The sequence below is a fragment of the Dreissena polymorpha genome, chromosome 14 (genome assembly GCF_020536995.1).
Source record: "Dreissena polymorpha isolate Duluth1 chromosome 14, UMN_Dpol_1.0, whole genome shotgun sequence".
Taxonomy (NCBI): domain Eukaryota; kingdom Metazoa; phylum Mollusca; class Bivalvia; order Myida; family Dreissenidae; genus Dreissena; species Dreissena polymorpha.
In genome coordinates, this window is record NC_068368.1 from 36,049,758 (window position 1) to 36,066,888 (window position 17,131).

At 32.9% G+C, this 17,131-nt stretch overlaps 1 protein-coding gene across 1 annotated transcript in view; it reads right to left on the bottom strand.

The window, feature by feature from the left end:
* The window catches only part of LOC127857097 (potassium voltage-gated channel subfamily KQT member 1-like), a 167,908-nt gene extending 158,246 nt beyond the window's left edge, over window positions 1–9,662 (bottom strand). Inside the window, exon 1 of the mRNA XM_052393460.1 lies at window positions 9,470–9,662. The gene's annotated coding sequence lies outside the window, so the exon portion shown is untranslated. The remainder of the gene's footprint in view (window positions 1–9,469) is intronic.
* Between the last annotated feature and the right edge of the window lie 7,469 nt (window positions 9,663–17,131).

Below are 17,131 nucleotides of genomic sequence, written 5' to 3' on the forward strand. Positions count from 1 at the left end.
CTCAAAGATAACAAGCTGGTATATATTGTTTATATTTTGTTTGAAATGTGGTAGAATATACTATTAAAGTGAAAATAAACCAAAAAACTACAAGAAAATTTAAAATCAGATGCACTAATAGTAGAGGAATCGTTCGTGTAATGATTAAGGGCTAGTCTATAGATGCATTTTAACATTATTGTTTTCACAAGAATAGCTGGATGCGGATGTTCTGATTATTGCAGTGGTATATTGAATGCTTACTTAGGTGATCCTCACTCAATGCTGTATTGTCATGTCAAAACCTCATAAACTATAAAAACAAACACATATACAAGATATGCACTCCCCTTGGTCATAAAGGGTGTCCTGAATCCATCATTGGAGTGATTGCTGGATGGAGCCCCCTAAACGACACCAGGGCCTGGGTTTAACATTTTAGAAGATCTTCATCGTCCTAACGCATGTTCAGAACCTTGGCAAGCAACATAGGACACAGCCGGACCTGCAATAACACAGCAGGCATATAGATTTTTGATGGCATTCACACTTACGCAAGAACATGTATATATATATATATATATATATATATATATATATATATATATATATATATATATATATATATATATATATATATATATATATATATATATATATATATATATAATCTACTCATCTCTTCAATGTCTTTCGTTCATGTTAAAGGGACAAAGAAACAATACTTGACTGATTAATTCACTTTATGCACTTGTTCAAATTTAAACATGTGGCATAGTACCTCATTTTTATGGCCCAGGATCGAATGATCGGGGTTGTATTGTTTTTTGCCTGTCTGTCTGTCTGCCAATACTAAATAAACTGTACGCTGAAGTTTCTTTAGCTAGTTACAACAGAGACACGTTAAGCTTTTAAGTTCCTGTAATAGCGTAAATAAATCACAAAAAAAGTAGAACTTACCTGGGCATCATTTTTCTCAAAGCTTTGCATCATTTTTCTCAAAGCGTTTACAAAAAAAACAGCAATTAGGTGTCGATAGTGGGAATCCAAGCAAAACAGTAGGCATTATGTCGACGGGCAAGTTTTTTACTCTATCACCGCTTTTTATGAAGGATTCCAGACATAGTCGATGTATCACGGTTGATACCGGAGATTTTGATTTTGATGTTAAGAGTGATCTCCCGGCAATAGTAATTTACGCTGCAATTTGCGCTGGAATTAGATTTTTTATACTGGTTCCCATTTCGGATTGTGAACTATTTATAATGGCGGTGTATGCAAAACCGAAGACTAATTCTTAATCAAAGGCGCACTAGCAATCGACTTAAAAAGTAATATAGATCCACAAAAGATATAAACAGCTTGTTAAATTTAGTAGCAACATAGTCAAATGCACATAGTTAAACAAAGAACGCCGAAAGAATAAGCATTCATAAAAATTACAAAAGTTCAACTGCAGTTGTCAATAACACACACGAAGTAAAGATATATATATGAAGTAATTATAAACTTATCAACATGCGACATTAAGATGAAATTTTTGCATAGCAAATGTAAGGCAAAATGCAAAGACCATGTATCAGAAAGCGTATGACAGTAGTTAAAATGAGAATGTCATTTAACATCATGCATGGACTGGCGGATATTCCCTTCCATAGTCTATAGCTCATTTTAGCGAAATGTGGTCCCAATGTCGATCCAAAGCATTTTTGCAATGTCAACAAAACTATACAAATGAATAACATTTGATAGAATAGTGCATAGCTGACAGAATGTATATGCTGCCCAATAACACATTTAAAATGTATGAATTCCATTTTTTTAAATCAGTAAGCAATTTAAATTGTTTTATATGCGAGTTTTTTTTATTTGATTTAGAGAATCCAGGATTTACTATTTTCAAATTACGCACGCAACATAGCGAAAATAAACTTAGTAGTGTACAACAAAAACTACTTTTTTACCAAACAACTGTGATTCGAAGAGAGGACCATTTTACAACTTGATGGCATATTTGAAGCACATAATAACATATGCAATATCCTATCAAATGTTTATTTATTTATTTATGTATTTATTTATTTATTTATTTATTTATTTATTTATTTATTATTTATGTATGTATGTATGTATGTATGTATGTATGTATGTATGTATGTATGTATGTATGTATGTATGTATGTATGTATGTATGTATGTATGTATGTATGTATGTATGTATGTATGTATGTATGTATGTATGTATGTATGTATGTATGTATGTATGTATGTATGTATGTATGTATGTATGTATGTATGTTATGTATGTATGTATGTATGTATGTTAGATGTATGTATGTATGTATGTATGTATGTATGTATGTATGTATGTATGTATGTTAGTATGTATGTATGATGTATGTATGTATGTATGTATGTATGTATGTATGTATGTATGTATGTATGTATGTATGTATGTATGTATGTATGTATGTATGTATGTAGTATGTATGTATGTATGTATGTATGTATGTATGTATGTATGTATGTATGTATGTATGTATGTATGTATGTATGTATGTATGTATGTATGTATGTATGTATGTATGTAGTATGTATGTATGTATGTTATGTATGTATGTATGTATGTATGTATGTATGTATGTATGTATGTAGTATGTATGTATGTATGTATGTATGTATGTATGTATGTATGTATGTATGTATGTATGTATGTATGTATGTATGTATGTATGTATGTATGTATGTATGTATGTATGTATGTATGTATGTATGTATGTATGTATGTATGTATGTATGTATGTATGTATGTATGTATGTATGTATGTATGTATGTATGTATGTATGTATGTATGTATGTATGTATGTATGTATGTATGTATGTATGTATGTATGTATGTATGTATGTATGTATGTATGTATGTATGTATGTATGTATGTATGTATGTATGTATGTATGTATGTATGTATGTATGTATGTATGTATGTATGTATGTATGTATGTATGTATGTATGTATGTATGTATGTATGTATGTATGTATGTATGTATGTATGTATGTATGTATGTATGTATGTATGTATGTATGTATGTATGTATGTATGTATGTATGTATGTATGTATGTATGTATGTATGTATGTATGTATGTATGTATGTATGTATGTATGTATGTATGTATGTATGTATGTATGTATGTATGTATGTATGTATGTATGTATGTATGTATGTATGTATGTATGTATGTATGTATGTATGTATGTATGTATGTATGTATGTATGTATGTATGTATGTATGTATGTATGTATGTATGTATGTATGTATGTATGTATGTATGTATGTATGTATGTATGTATGTATGTATGTATGTATGTATGTATGTATGTATGTATGTATGTATGTATGTATGTATGTATGTATGTATGTATGTATGTATGTATGTATGTATGTATGTATGTATGTATGTATGTATGTATGTATGTATGTATGTATGTATGTATGTATGTATGTATGTATGTATGTATGTATGTATGTATGTATGTATGTATGTATGTATGTATGTATGTATGTATGTATGTATGTATGTATGTATGTATGTATGTATGTATGTATGATGTATGTATGTATGTATGTATGTATGTATGTATGTATGTATGTATGTATGTATGTATGTATGTATGTATGTATGTATGTAGTATGTATGTATGTATGTATGTATGTATGATGTATGTATGTATGTATGTATGTATGTATGTATGTATGTATGTATGTATGTATGTATGTATGTATGTATGTATGTATGTATGTATGTATGTATGTATGTATGTATGTATGTATTTATTTATTTATTTATTTATTTATTTATTTATTTATTTATTTTTATTTATTTTTTACTTATTTATTTTTATTTATTTATTTATTTATTTATTCATTTATTATTAATGTATTTATTAATTTATTGATTAATTGATGTATCAATTTATTTATTTATTTATCGGTCCTTAATTCATGATAATTAATTGACCATTCATCAATGATTTAAAGTTCTGATGCGTTCATATGATAGTTCATTGGTCAATAAAAATCAATTAATACATTCCATTATTTTTTTTTTGAATTTATTGACATTTTCCATAGACAACAAAAGCAATTAACAAATTAACATAATGGTTGTTTTATCCTCGTGAAAAGCATGTAAACCTCTATTACCAAGAACATTTGTAATGAATTGCATAATAATTGGCATGGTATTGTTTTAACTTATTGTATTTATTATTCATAACCCAGCGTACGTTCAAATATCATCAATTTGTGTAAACAGGTTCTCTTATTGTGTACGTGACTTGACTACAATCGCAGATACAAAACTATTCATAAAAGCAATATTTTTCCAAGTAAATATAATTTGTATAGGGCTTAACATTTGAGATAATATGGCGCAAGTTTATTCAAAATTGTATTTTAGCTTAAACAATTTACCATATGCAGAAACAACTTTAAATAACGTTTTTAAAACACGAGCTTGTAAATGTAAAATATTCTAGCAACATTATAAAACGTACTTTCTCTGTAATAAAATAATGGAATTGTTCGTGCGCATTATATTTATTGTAATATTTATATATTCTAAATAGTTTTCTCAATATACCAAAAAGCGATTTCGGTATATTATGTTTATGTTAACAAATAAATATTTAATGACCATCAATCACTAACATTACATTCACGATCTTTGACCTGTAATACTAATATCTTTCTTCCTCTGTATTCAACTAACAATCACAGCAATCTTTACCTGAAGAATTACCATTTGCTTTATCTAATTGTAGGCTAGAAGCTTATTTGTAGCTTAATTGCCGAAATAAATGTTATTGTTGTTGTTATTTGAGACTTTACCCTAATTTCAAATAAATCGGTGTATTAAATTATCGTGTTAACTGTTAAGCAGTAAACCTTTAGTGATTTGTAAACACTAATATCATGACACTCTTGTTTGAATTATTTATTTATTTACTTATTTATTTATTTATTTATTTATTTATTTATTTATTTATTTATTTATTTATTTATTTATTTATTTATTTATTATTTATTTATTATTTATTGCAGTTATAGCACAACAATCGAGTAATTGCAATGCTTTTTTCATACTTTCAGACGTACATTTAATGCAATACGACATTTTTTACCTAAAGCCAAAATGGCATGGCTATGAGCATGTATCTTGCGTCATGCTCTTAGAATGATTTTCAGTTGCTTGAAACCATCAAGGAAATGACTCGTAGATAAAACGCGATTCTCCACTGCACAATTAAGCGATGGCTTTGAATTATTTATTCCGCGAATCAAAAACTGCCAAATTAAGCATCATTTGTCTCTAGAGAAATTTAGTAAAAGGATATATTAACACATTTGTTAGGAAATCGATTGTCATATTAAATTGTTAATGTCACACGTAACCATTAATCACGAGAGCAAAGGTATGTTTAAATGTTTATGCTAAATTAATTAGTATAAATATTAAGGCGAACGAGAGCAGTACATTAGAGACCACAACAAATATGTTCAAAGGATTTGCCGCACATACAATTCTAAAAAAATAAATAAAAATATACTTATTTTAAATGGCGCGTGCATGGTCCTTTAAGCACCACCTTCAACTTATTAACCAGGGTTGTTGGTTTGTTCTTTTAATTTTGATTTAGCCTATATAATTTCGACCCAAACTGGTAATTTTCAGTAAAGTAACATGAATATGTACAGCGTATCATAATTTGGACCGTGCTTGGTGAACAAGGGGTTTAATGCACGTACGTAAAGTGTCGTCCCATATTATTCTGTGTAGTCCGCACAGGCTAATCAGTGACGACTCTTTCCGTTTAAACTAGATATTTGCTACGAAGAGACTTTATGTAAACGAAAAATACCATAAAAGCGCAAATTGTCGTCCATGATTAGCCTGTGTGGACTGAACAGGCTAATCTGGGACGACACTGTACGTACATCCATTGAACCCCCGTTTCACACGAAACGTCTCATTTTTATTCTGCACTTTGTTCGCGTCTATGAATCTAATGAATATTGTACAATGCTTTTTTTGCAAATTTCCATTAATATTTTGCATAGAATGTGTTCATTTCCGAACTCTCCTTTATTGTATATATTATGCATAAAAATATAATATCTGAAACGTATAACTATAGCATGTCACACGGTCCATAAATACATTACATAAAATCATGTTTTAAATGACAAATACTCAGTTTTGTTTTCTCATAGTAACATAATGGCTTTTTCAATAAATGAATGTCATCAATTTACTGACATTGTTCTTATTTCCTATCGTACATGTGTTGTTCAGTGTTCTACATATCTAGATATTTTAGTTATTATAATGTTATCTGCATAACAGGCTAATCAGGGACGACACTTACCGCTTCCATGGTATTTTTAGTTTCAAGGAAGTCCCACCTTACCAAAAAAATCAAGTTTAGGCGGAAAGTGTCGTCCCTGATAAGCCTGTGCGGACTGCACAGGCTAATCTGGGATGACACTTTACGCTCATGCATTATGCCCAGTTTTCTCAGAACGCGACTCATTTGTTTTGTCTACTTTCATATGTATACCAATTGATGAATGGTATATCTCTTTAACTATCGCGTATCTTTCCACTCTTCACTCTATGTATATGTCTAATTATTTCAAACATATATAGTCAACCTCCATATCAATGCACGCAGGTCAATTACTTCATTTCGTAATTTGAAAAACATAAATGCTGTTTTTATTTGTATTAAGACATGAATACTTGTATCACACATTTAATACGGTCAAAAGCCCGCCGCGCAACGGCGTGCGTTGACCACTATTTGTATCACATTTCAGACAAACATATATGCGTAGTCTTTAACTTACCTAGACTCGAAATTGTCTGCCCGCGTCATATATTTTCGCGATGCAAATCATGGGCAAATTAGCTACATAGGCACTCCAACAAATGCTATATCACCCGTATATGCATACCTCAAGACGAAATACGCGAGGAAAGTCATTTTTCCGAAGCGCAATGTTCTCTGTCCTCTCGCAGTATAGATTTTTCACCGCCAAATTACGACTTTTTGCTCTAATTTGATTGGCTTCATGTTTTCTGTTTTCCGGTCTTAAGTGAATAAGTCATAATCCCAGACCAGGTTTACCACAAATCGCGACAGCTTTTTGCAAACACAATTTTGGTAAATATAACCCGGCTAAAATGTATAGCATGAATACCGGTTTATTTTGAATTTATTTGCTTCCATATATATTCGAGATCTTATTTTTATTATTATTCTCATAAATGCTTGCTTAAAAAATAATCTGGAAAAAAACATTGAAGTCGGCATCTGTATTCTCGCGGTGTCGCTCTTCTTGCGGATTTGCAAATGCGCCTCCCTTCTGTTTATATGTCAGATTTTGTGACCCAAACTCCATTCGCTCTAAGAAGCAGTTAACATGTGATTATGAGCGATATTGTAGTAAGTTGTGGTTTAAATCCATCAGAAACACGTTTAAGTAATTTAGCTTATATTCACTGTTTTACACTTCGCCTGCTCGCACCTTGTCGATTTGCTGTTAGGTCACATATCACTTTATAAAGATTCGACCTTAAACCGCTAAATTAAATACTGTTGGACTTTCGTACCGTTCGTGCCAAAATCTTTAAATCTTTAAAATCTTTATAAACAAACAAACAGGACATTAACTTAACTTCTGCATCATTTATCAAATTTTAAGATTTGTGTTTGTTGTCCTTTTTTAAAAGCTGCTCTGCATAGTACTGGACATCACACAAGCCATTCTGAGACTGTTGAGCAAATCCGACCAATTTGGCTTCCATAAATAAACAAAGAAGGAATTCCTAAACTATCAAAGTTTCCAATGAAAAAGATATCAGCCCATGGAGATCTTATTTATTGGTTTTGTTGGTTTACTTCGATGGAACATATGTAAACTTATGTGAACTTGCATAGATTGTTAGAGAGCTTATATGTGTCTGTCTGTAAACAAAATCAGCTTTGGAATGGCATGTATAAAGATAAGATGTTCAAACAACAAGCTTGTTTAATTAATTTATTAATATGATTTCTGTTTATTGTGAAATAAACAATTTGCCTGTTACTTGTTGATCCTAAATAAATGTATAATACACTGGTACAAAAGCAGCAATGTTTATTATTTTAAAGGTAATACAAATTTACGATAGTGTGTTGAACAAACTGCATACTATGTATTATACTTATTTTTCATACATTTTCTGAATGGTTTATAATGCATAATTCACTAATTCAACAGTTTTTCCAAATATATTATCACTTTGCAATTACATGTACGTAAAATTATTGCAAGTTGATGACAGTGATTAAGTTTTATGTATTGTGTTACTTTTTTACGTTCAATAAATTATGTAAAGTGTTTTGTAGCGCCATACATTACCATAAATAAGTTTGTAGATATCTACTGAATATAGTAACATTATTTACATGTTTGTTCTAGCGGCTAAGCCTAAAAGACAATGACTGACATATAATTAAGCTCATATGATTACTGATATATAGCTATGTTTGTTCCATGTGTTATTAGAATGCATACAAAATATGGATTATATGATTTTGTTTGTTTGCATTGAATTACAGCTACAAACAAAGTGCATTAAAGAATGTGATTAATGAATTGCTTTGAAATTGTTGTTTTTTTTGTGACGACAGAATTTGAAGTAGGCAAAGACAGTTTACAAAAGAAAATCTTTTGAGACTCCTATTTGTATGAAATACTTCAATTGCAAAACAAGTATGCTGTCCATCAGTTCTACACCATTATACATTGATAACTTTGACAATAAAAATTGATTTTACACATTACATTATTTTGATAACCTTTGTTAAATCAGGCTATGCAAGAATCAACAGCTTTAGTTGAGACATAATTAAACAGCGTCTGTTATCTCAACTTTCCTGGGTAGGACCAGTATTGAGTTTCTAAATAGTGATCTAAAGAACGCTTCCACTTAAAGGATCAATACCGAGACCTCAAAGCCGTTAAGTGGACACCATATCAACACGCCGCATCCACCAAAATTCTCTTTGAATTCTAGAGGCTAAATAATTACACAATTATAAAAAAGTAGATCTAAAAGCTAGGCAGATGGTAAACGCTTCATCCAGAAAAATATAAGATTTAATTGTTTGGATGCATTATTTTTGTATAGAAACAATTATAATGTTTTGAACACAATAAAGTCTAAATTTGTATTACATTACATGGTTATCAAATAAGTTTTTGCCCGTAAATTAGGTAGCACCTATTGTCATATGACAGAGTTATAACCTATACATACATATAGTCTTATTTAATTTTAATATAAAAATTTGGATTATCCAAGCTTAATTGCTTGTAATGACATATTACAAGTACTAAAATGTCGCATACGCAACTATGTATCGAGTAGGCTCTTACTTTAGAAAAGTTTCCAGAATTTTGGATCCATCCTTGTATTATCCAACCACATTTTGTTCTCACGACAATCATGTTATTATAAACGATAGTTTTACCACATTCATTTGAACAATCACAACCTTAAATACGGTTTTTATTGTGATTTTTTTTGTAAAGTTGTGCGTTCTCCAATCTTATCTAACCTTCATGTCTGGTTCAGTCCTTAGACGCACTAACGTAAGAAATGATTGGTGTCAATAATTCCGATAGAACATCGCAACGCATGCGTAACGTGTCTTTGTGACTTAACTATTTGTTCCAAACTTGATTGCGCTGTGATGCTTTATTGGTCAAATTGCTTGTTTGAATATTGTTGTTAGTCTGTGTATTGATGGTTTATTTAAATGTCTAACATTGTAACAATTTCAAAATATAGATGTGGAAAAATGGTTTTCAACGGTATATTTATGAACGAGATTAAAATTTTGCATGTTTCGCGTTAAAATTATTCAAAAAACCCAAAACATTCGTTGACTACGGTTTCTTGCTTTTTAAATTTAAAATGTAGGAAAGGTTCACACATATATAACCAGGCTGCATTTGTTCAATAAAAAAACTGCAACAATACCCACTTTCTTGCTTTGCAACATGCATTACATAAAGCTACAAATCAAACGTTTAGTTGTAGCGAAGATCACGTAGGTAAGCTTAACCCATTAATGCCTAGTGGACTCTCTCATCCTTATAAATTGGATCAATTTATTTCCAAAATTAGGGATGTCTAGTATATTTATTTCTATATTTAGAATATTTCTTACAGAAATTCCTTTAAGCAAACAGCGCAGATCCTGATGAGACCCCGCATCATGCGGCGTCTCATCTGAGTCTTCGCTGTTTGCCAATGCCTTTGTTCAAGACGCTAGGCATAAATGGGTCAAATTCTCGAGCTATAGTGTCTCGCCCACTTAATTATATTTATGTCTGCACACTTATTAATAAATCTTCAGTCTTATGATACAACGTGTAAGGACAGGCAATTGCACATACATGGCTACGTCATCATATATATTTCTTTATGCTTACGTGAACTGTTGTGACTTATGTTAAGTGCGGCAATTTCGTCAATATTCCATAGTCGAACAACTTTAAGTATCCATAAAAATGGAATGTTCGTTTAACAAAAAAAATTAACCCGCTGACATCACTACATTGAGTATACATATACAAACATGGAATTCTCGTTATTATAACATTAAAAAAACTCTAACTCCTATCGCAATACTGTTCTTCATTATGCAAATACATATAGCTAACAACAACATCATAAGCCCAACACAATAGTTACCGATGATCCAAATAACTGAAACCATAAGAATACAAATAACCGATTTCGAATTAAAAAGATCTATTTTTTAATGCTTTACACTCAATCTGGATTCAGTCAAATTTGTTGGTTTCTGTCCTAAAGTAAAATATTTTAAGGATTTCGAACTGGACCTTATGTCATTTGCAGATTCCAGTCTAGGCGTAGATTAGTGATTATTCTATATCCAAAAAAATTCGTCCGATTGGCAATTTTCATATGTACCACGTGACCGACCACTTTATTCCGGTAACATTATAACTATAAAAGCCGTTACCGAAAAAAGTATCAGAATGTACCATAATCGATTCACACAGGTGCTTGTCTTGAAAATAGCATGGTTGTAATTAAAACGTCTGTTTACTGGGAAGCGTTTTGTTTACGTTGTCGTTTGGTATGATGTTGACGACGAAGAAATTGTCAAAAAGAGCTTAAGAAAGGGATTTATAATAAAACGCTTATTAGACTTTTAAACTGTACAATGCGTGATAACGTAACGTCCAATATCATTTCAAACTATGTGCTCGTCCAAATATCTCCGTCTTGTACAGTGAAACGTCTTATAAACTAAAAATATTTGGGAGAGATAAATATTGCTACAAATAAAACATATAATCTGATATCTGTCAGTAAAAGTCGACTCGGAGGTCTAATTTGTAGAATTTAAATCACGGGGCGTTAACCTGGGTTGATTAATGCAGCTGAACATCAACGAGTTGTTTATTGGCGGAGCAATAACAATAATGCGGCTTTTGTTCGTTTTCATACCTGAATAGATACATATTTTTGCTTAAGGTTTGGGACTTCTTTCTGGATTGCGTGTGACTAGTGTTTCATTGCAATTTGTTTTCGTATGCCATATGAAGGTCAGCAATTATAATTTGGGATACAATATACAATACAAACATTACAAATCGACTGAGAATATTGATAATTAATGTGCTTCCTTAATGGCGTAATCACGTGAGCAATGTGATGTCAGATATCGGTACGTGATTTTATCACGGTGCCTATTCCACGTGACGTTTTAAGATCTGTGTTGGGAGAATAAAGCGCGACCCAGTTTACAGTTTGAATGCTGTATCTTTAAATATTTCACAATTGTGAATGTGTGTATTTGTGTTGTCTTGTGCTATTTTAACCTGTAGGAAATCCATAATTTCGTAATTTAAGTTCGTAGCCTACAAAAAAGATGCGTATGGCAGCCTAGGCTAGAAACGACTGTCTGCATTTCTGCGTTACACGCACACCAATATTCATTTTTCAGCGCGTTAGAAACATGTATAAACAGCTTAACTAGGCATACTTTTGCATTGAATGAAATATGCATACCGTTCGCAGACATAAAAGTTTATCTAGAAAAATTATCCGCAACGTTTTCCTTACCGTAACTGAAGCGATCGCATAAGTAACGTATTACAAAGGTCTGCCTATGTCACAGCAAATAAGAATATCTGAATTATCTGAGGGAATTGGAGGTGTCAATGTCCAATTAGTTGGCTCAGGGGATCTCGAAATGTCCAATTTGGCGGATATTTGATTTGTTACATCCACAATAACAGATTTCTTCCGGCAAACTGGGACAATCATACCACGTGAGGCAACATTTACGCAAGACTAGCATGTGTTATAAAACAATTATAAAGTATGCGAAAGATACAATTGTATGAACATTGTATTGATTGGCTAACGCGGTTCTAATATCACATTTTTTAAACCAAGTGAAGCGTGAGAATTATTGACTGTTCGTGTGCTTATCGGGACAAATCGTCTTTATTCCTGATGAGGTCAACGATCGTATGTAGTGATCTTATTTATGGCCCTATTCCACTACGAAAACAAGCCCACGATTCTCCACGGTTTATCACATTTATTGAACCGGGTAGAATCGTGACAGTCCACGACTCAGTTACGACACTTGTACGATTGAGTTACGACGAATCGTAGGGTTCGGTGTAAGTCTTGCGAATAGGGTCGCGACTTCACTACGATGTGTAAGAATCTACTGCGACTGTACTACGAACGATGCAGATCGGTCACGACTAAGCTAGGACCTCATCGAACGCACCCATGAATAAGGCGCCAATATCTATTGGTATTGATCTAAATCGCGAGAATCTTAGCGGGCTCGCAACTAACTCGGGGTGAACTCGTGAGAGTCTTGATCTAAATCGCGAGAATCTTAGCGGGCTCGCAACTCACTCGGGTTGAACTCGTGAGAGTCTTGACAAAGTCGTAGCTGATTCGTAGACAGATTACGTGATCACCGATTTCCCTTTTGAGTCAAGAATTACCTACGATTCCATTACGACGCCCAAGAACGCACTACGACGCTGTTACGAGTCAACTACGACCGACCCACGACTAGCTAAGAATGAGTTAGGACCTTCGCCGATTGAGCTCAAAATATTGGAAATCGGGACAAATCGTGAGGTATCGGGTCGTAGTGGAATACCTCTATTAGTCGTCTGTAAGGATTTATATCATGACGCTATTGTAGTACAACTCAAACAAAATATATGCCATCTTTGTGAAACCATAGTTAATCGGCGGCAGAAACTTACCGTGTCGTTGATAGTCTCATCGTACAACAGTTCGTAGAATTTTGTTGTTATTGTTTTGCGTATAAAAAAACAATCTGAACAACGAACGTGAATAACCGTCTACGATTAGTCTGTGGATATCTTAGCACAAGTCGTGACAGTGAAGCCAAATTTATAGACCCGGCCATATGGTGTACATTTTTCATATAAGTCGTGGCTAAATATATTACTGGAATGTATAGTTCTGACCTGTTAAGAAAGCATAGCAGAACGTGCAATGAATAAAGCAAATCGTACTATCACATAAGACATTCTTGTAATATATCATTAGTCACGATTTATCACGATTAGACATGACCCACCACATTTTGTTCGATTAGATGAAAGATAACGCCATATTAATATAATATTGAGCTTATCGTGAGTTTAAAAAAAATCATGGTAGCGCTACAATACGCAAAAACTGTTTTGGACGTATTCCAATTTGCTAATGGTCTCACAATCAAAATTTATTAATCACGCAAGTATTTATCTGCTAACAACTTTCCACTTTGTCACGAACAACTTTTTTATTTCGGTGGGCATATATACATATTTACTTCGGCAGAAACTTCCCTGTTTTTTGCAAATAGACTTTCAACGCCATCGACGCTCTCGTTTCAATGCTACTTGTACCTAATGAATATGGATACGCGTCCAAACGTGCGAAGACGTAATTAAAGAAACGCATTCTACTCAGAACAACTGCACGCAGACATAGATGAGACGCATATGAACTTGAGGTTCTAATGTTTAACAAAGGTTGCCTGACAATAGAAAAGACAGATCAGACCATTATTCTTGTTAACGTTGACACATGTCTTGATTGATGACTCTATAAACCGGAGACATTTACACTTCTTTGAAACTGCTTCGAGGAGTTTAGGACGAAAAAAAGATAATGAATCGAACGTGAAGATATTGAGCGTATTTTGTAGACATGCATGAAGTGCAATGAAACTGGTTCGTTGCAATCTTCAGTTTTACGCATATGTTAAGGCATACTGATAAAAATACAGTACATATACAGCTATTAGCTAATTAAACTGTGTTGGATAAAAAGTAAATTAATCATGCTATGCACATGTTGTTGGTATTTACCTCACATAACAGATAGGTGTTGATAATTAATGGGACGTGTATATAAGTCACATTATTAAGCAAATATTGACTAAATATAAATTATAATAATATAAAACCAAGCCGGAACGACCTATGCTTGCGAGTGTGAGGTCGACAGTTAGTTGTTGTAAACATAGCACATGGTACGGTATCAGTATATGGTTATGCAATCCTACATGCAACTAGTAATACTTCATACAAAAAACGTACGTAGGGATTGATTATCGTAAACGTTCATCACCTACGCATACATGGTTTAAAATTTGCTGATGCGAGTCTTATAGTCCAAAATGTATTTTGGTTTTGCCGAGATGTGTACGTGTAAATGATTGCCACCTTGATAATACAGATATCATCTACAAAGGTCATATAAAGAGTACTTAAAGGCAAACTGTTTCTTCAATCTCAAAAGTTCGAAAATCACAGACGGTACAGATTCGGTAGGACGCTGGCTCGGCGGTGCGTCTGCCGGTACCGATCCTCGGAGAAAATGCCAGAATACGACACTGTGCTATCATAAAAATGTAATATTGCGTGAACAGCTTTAGCAAGACGCATTGTTCGTCCTTGATTTTGGACTTGGAAGTAATTCACGTCCGTACCAGGAAGTGTATGAATGCATGCCCCGAGTGATTGTTATGCACGTCCGTTACTGGACATATTATTCGGATTTTAAATTCGGACTAAAATGATATTCACGTGCGCTACCTTACGTATTTTTCCGCCTTTTTTAGATTTATTTATTTACGATTATGCACGTCCGTAACTGGACGTATTCGTTGGCCTTTAGTTTGGGACATGATTAAAATTCACGTCCGTAACTGGACGTATTAGTTGGCCTTTATTTAGGACATCATTTAAATTCACGTCCGTACCAGGAAGTATTCGTTGGGTTTATTTATGACACGATTTAAATTCAAGTCCGTAACTGGACGTATTCTTCGACATTTAATGATGACTCTTGACTGTAATATCCGTCCGTAACTGGACGTTTTATCAGGCGTTTATCGAAGACGAAGAATGTTATGTATTTATACCACTGAGGCATTTCTGCATGGCTAAATTCTGACCAGATTCCTAGTTATCAAGGGCGAATTATTTCAAACGTGCCTGGTTTACTTGTTTTGTATTGTTATGATAATTAAGTAGTATGCCTCGTTTCTATATATCATTTCAATTCAAAATAGCATCATCATACCGTCTTTATCCTTCATCCAAAACCTACCGAGACAAAATGCCAATGTTTGTCCATCTTGTCAAAGACATATAAAACGTATTTTATAGGTCTTTGATCTGGTTGAGTCTTTTACAGAAGCGAATCCTAAGTATCCGGCGGTTGTCAGGGAAAGGAATGTATACGGTATATCCTCTTAGCGCCGGCACTGCTGGGAACCTGTGCAAGCTAAGTAGCTAGCGAGTTGGCACTTCGTTAGCTGCTTGGCATTGCTTTAGAACCATAAAGATTGCATAAGAGCTAAAACTCAGTTATTACTACTAAATGATCTTGTACTGGTAATTTGCAGATATCGTGCATTTATATGGAAAAATATACATAAATGTACATAGACAATATATGTATTTTTGTATTTTTGCCTGTGATTTAAAAAAAAATAGAATTAAAATTAATTTATTTTTATTTACGCCCGCTCGCTCCATTTTTCGGATGCGAAAATCCGTAGAAAAACTCTTCAATGCGTTGTGGCCTTGGTATTGCTTGAGAACCATAGAGACGAACAATGATCGTAAATCCTAAATAGTTCCATGTATAATAGTCAGAATATTGTCAAGGATTCCTCTTTCGCCTTTCGAATGGGAAAAATACCCCTCGGTATGTACAGTGGTCTTCATTATGAACTTGATCTGTCCGTTATGAAGCACAAAATCGGATCGTTTTGCGGGGCTTTTAAGGGAGTGCGCAAATTTCAATGAACAGCTTTTTTTGCATTTGTCAAGCACGACGTCGAGTCAATAATTCAATTCACATGTGGTTAGCGTGTGGCTATGATATACATTAGTGAAAACATCATTTTAAATGATAAATATTCAAATAATAACGAAAAATCAACTTTTCTGAAAAATAAATTTTTCATTATCAAATATATATACATGTTGTATAAGAAGGTATTCAGCTCAAAATCACCCGAAAGCAAGGTACATCTCTTTGAACAGCCATAATTTCATCAATTGTGCAGCGATTTTCATGAACTCGGTCTTATTCAACGCAGAAATGAATTTCCTTTCGGGAAATGCACATATCTTGTAATATTTCTACAAATTCTGGGTCACATTTTAAGAATGAACACGATACACAACTCGCGTGACCTACTTGTCAACGATCAGACGCGATTCGTGAATGAAATCTTTAGGTGTAAAGACACACCTTCGTATTGGACCAATGAAATCACTCGTGTGTTTAATATGTCGACTAGTTGAAATGAATGTTAACAAAGATTTCAAACGACGCTGGACAGTTAGTTTTAATGCATAATGTAACGACAAGAACGGTAGGAGTAATTGTTCATATGTTTTATTGAATTATGGTACCGAGGTCCGTGTACTTTGCAGGGAAAATGCACTTTACTCCACGAAGATTTCAGTCTTAGATCAGGTCAGATC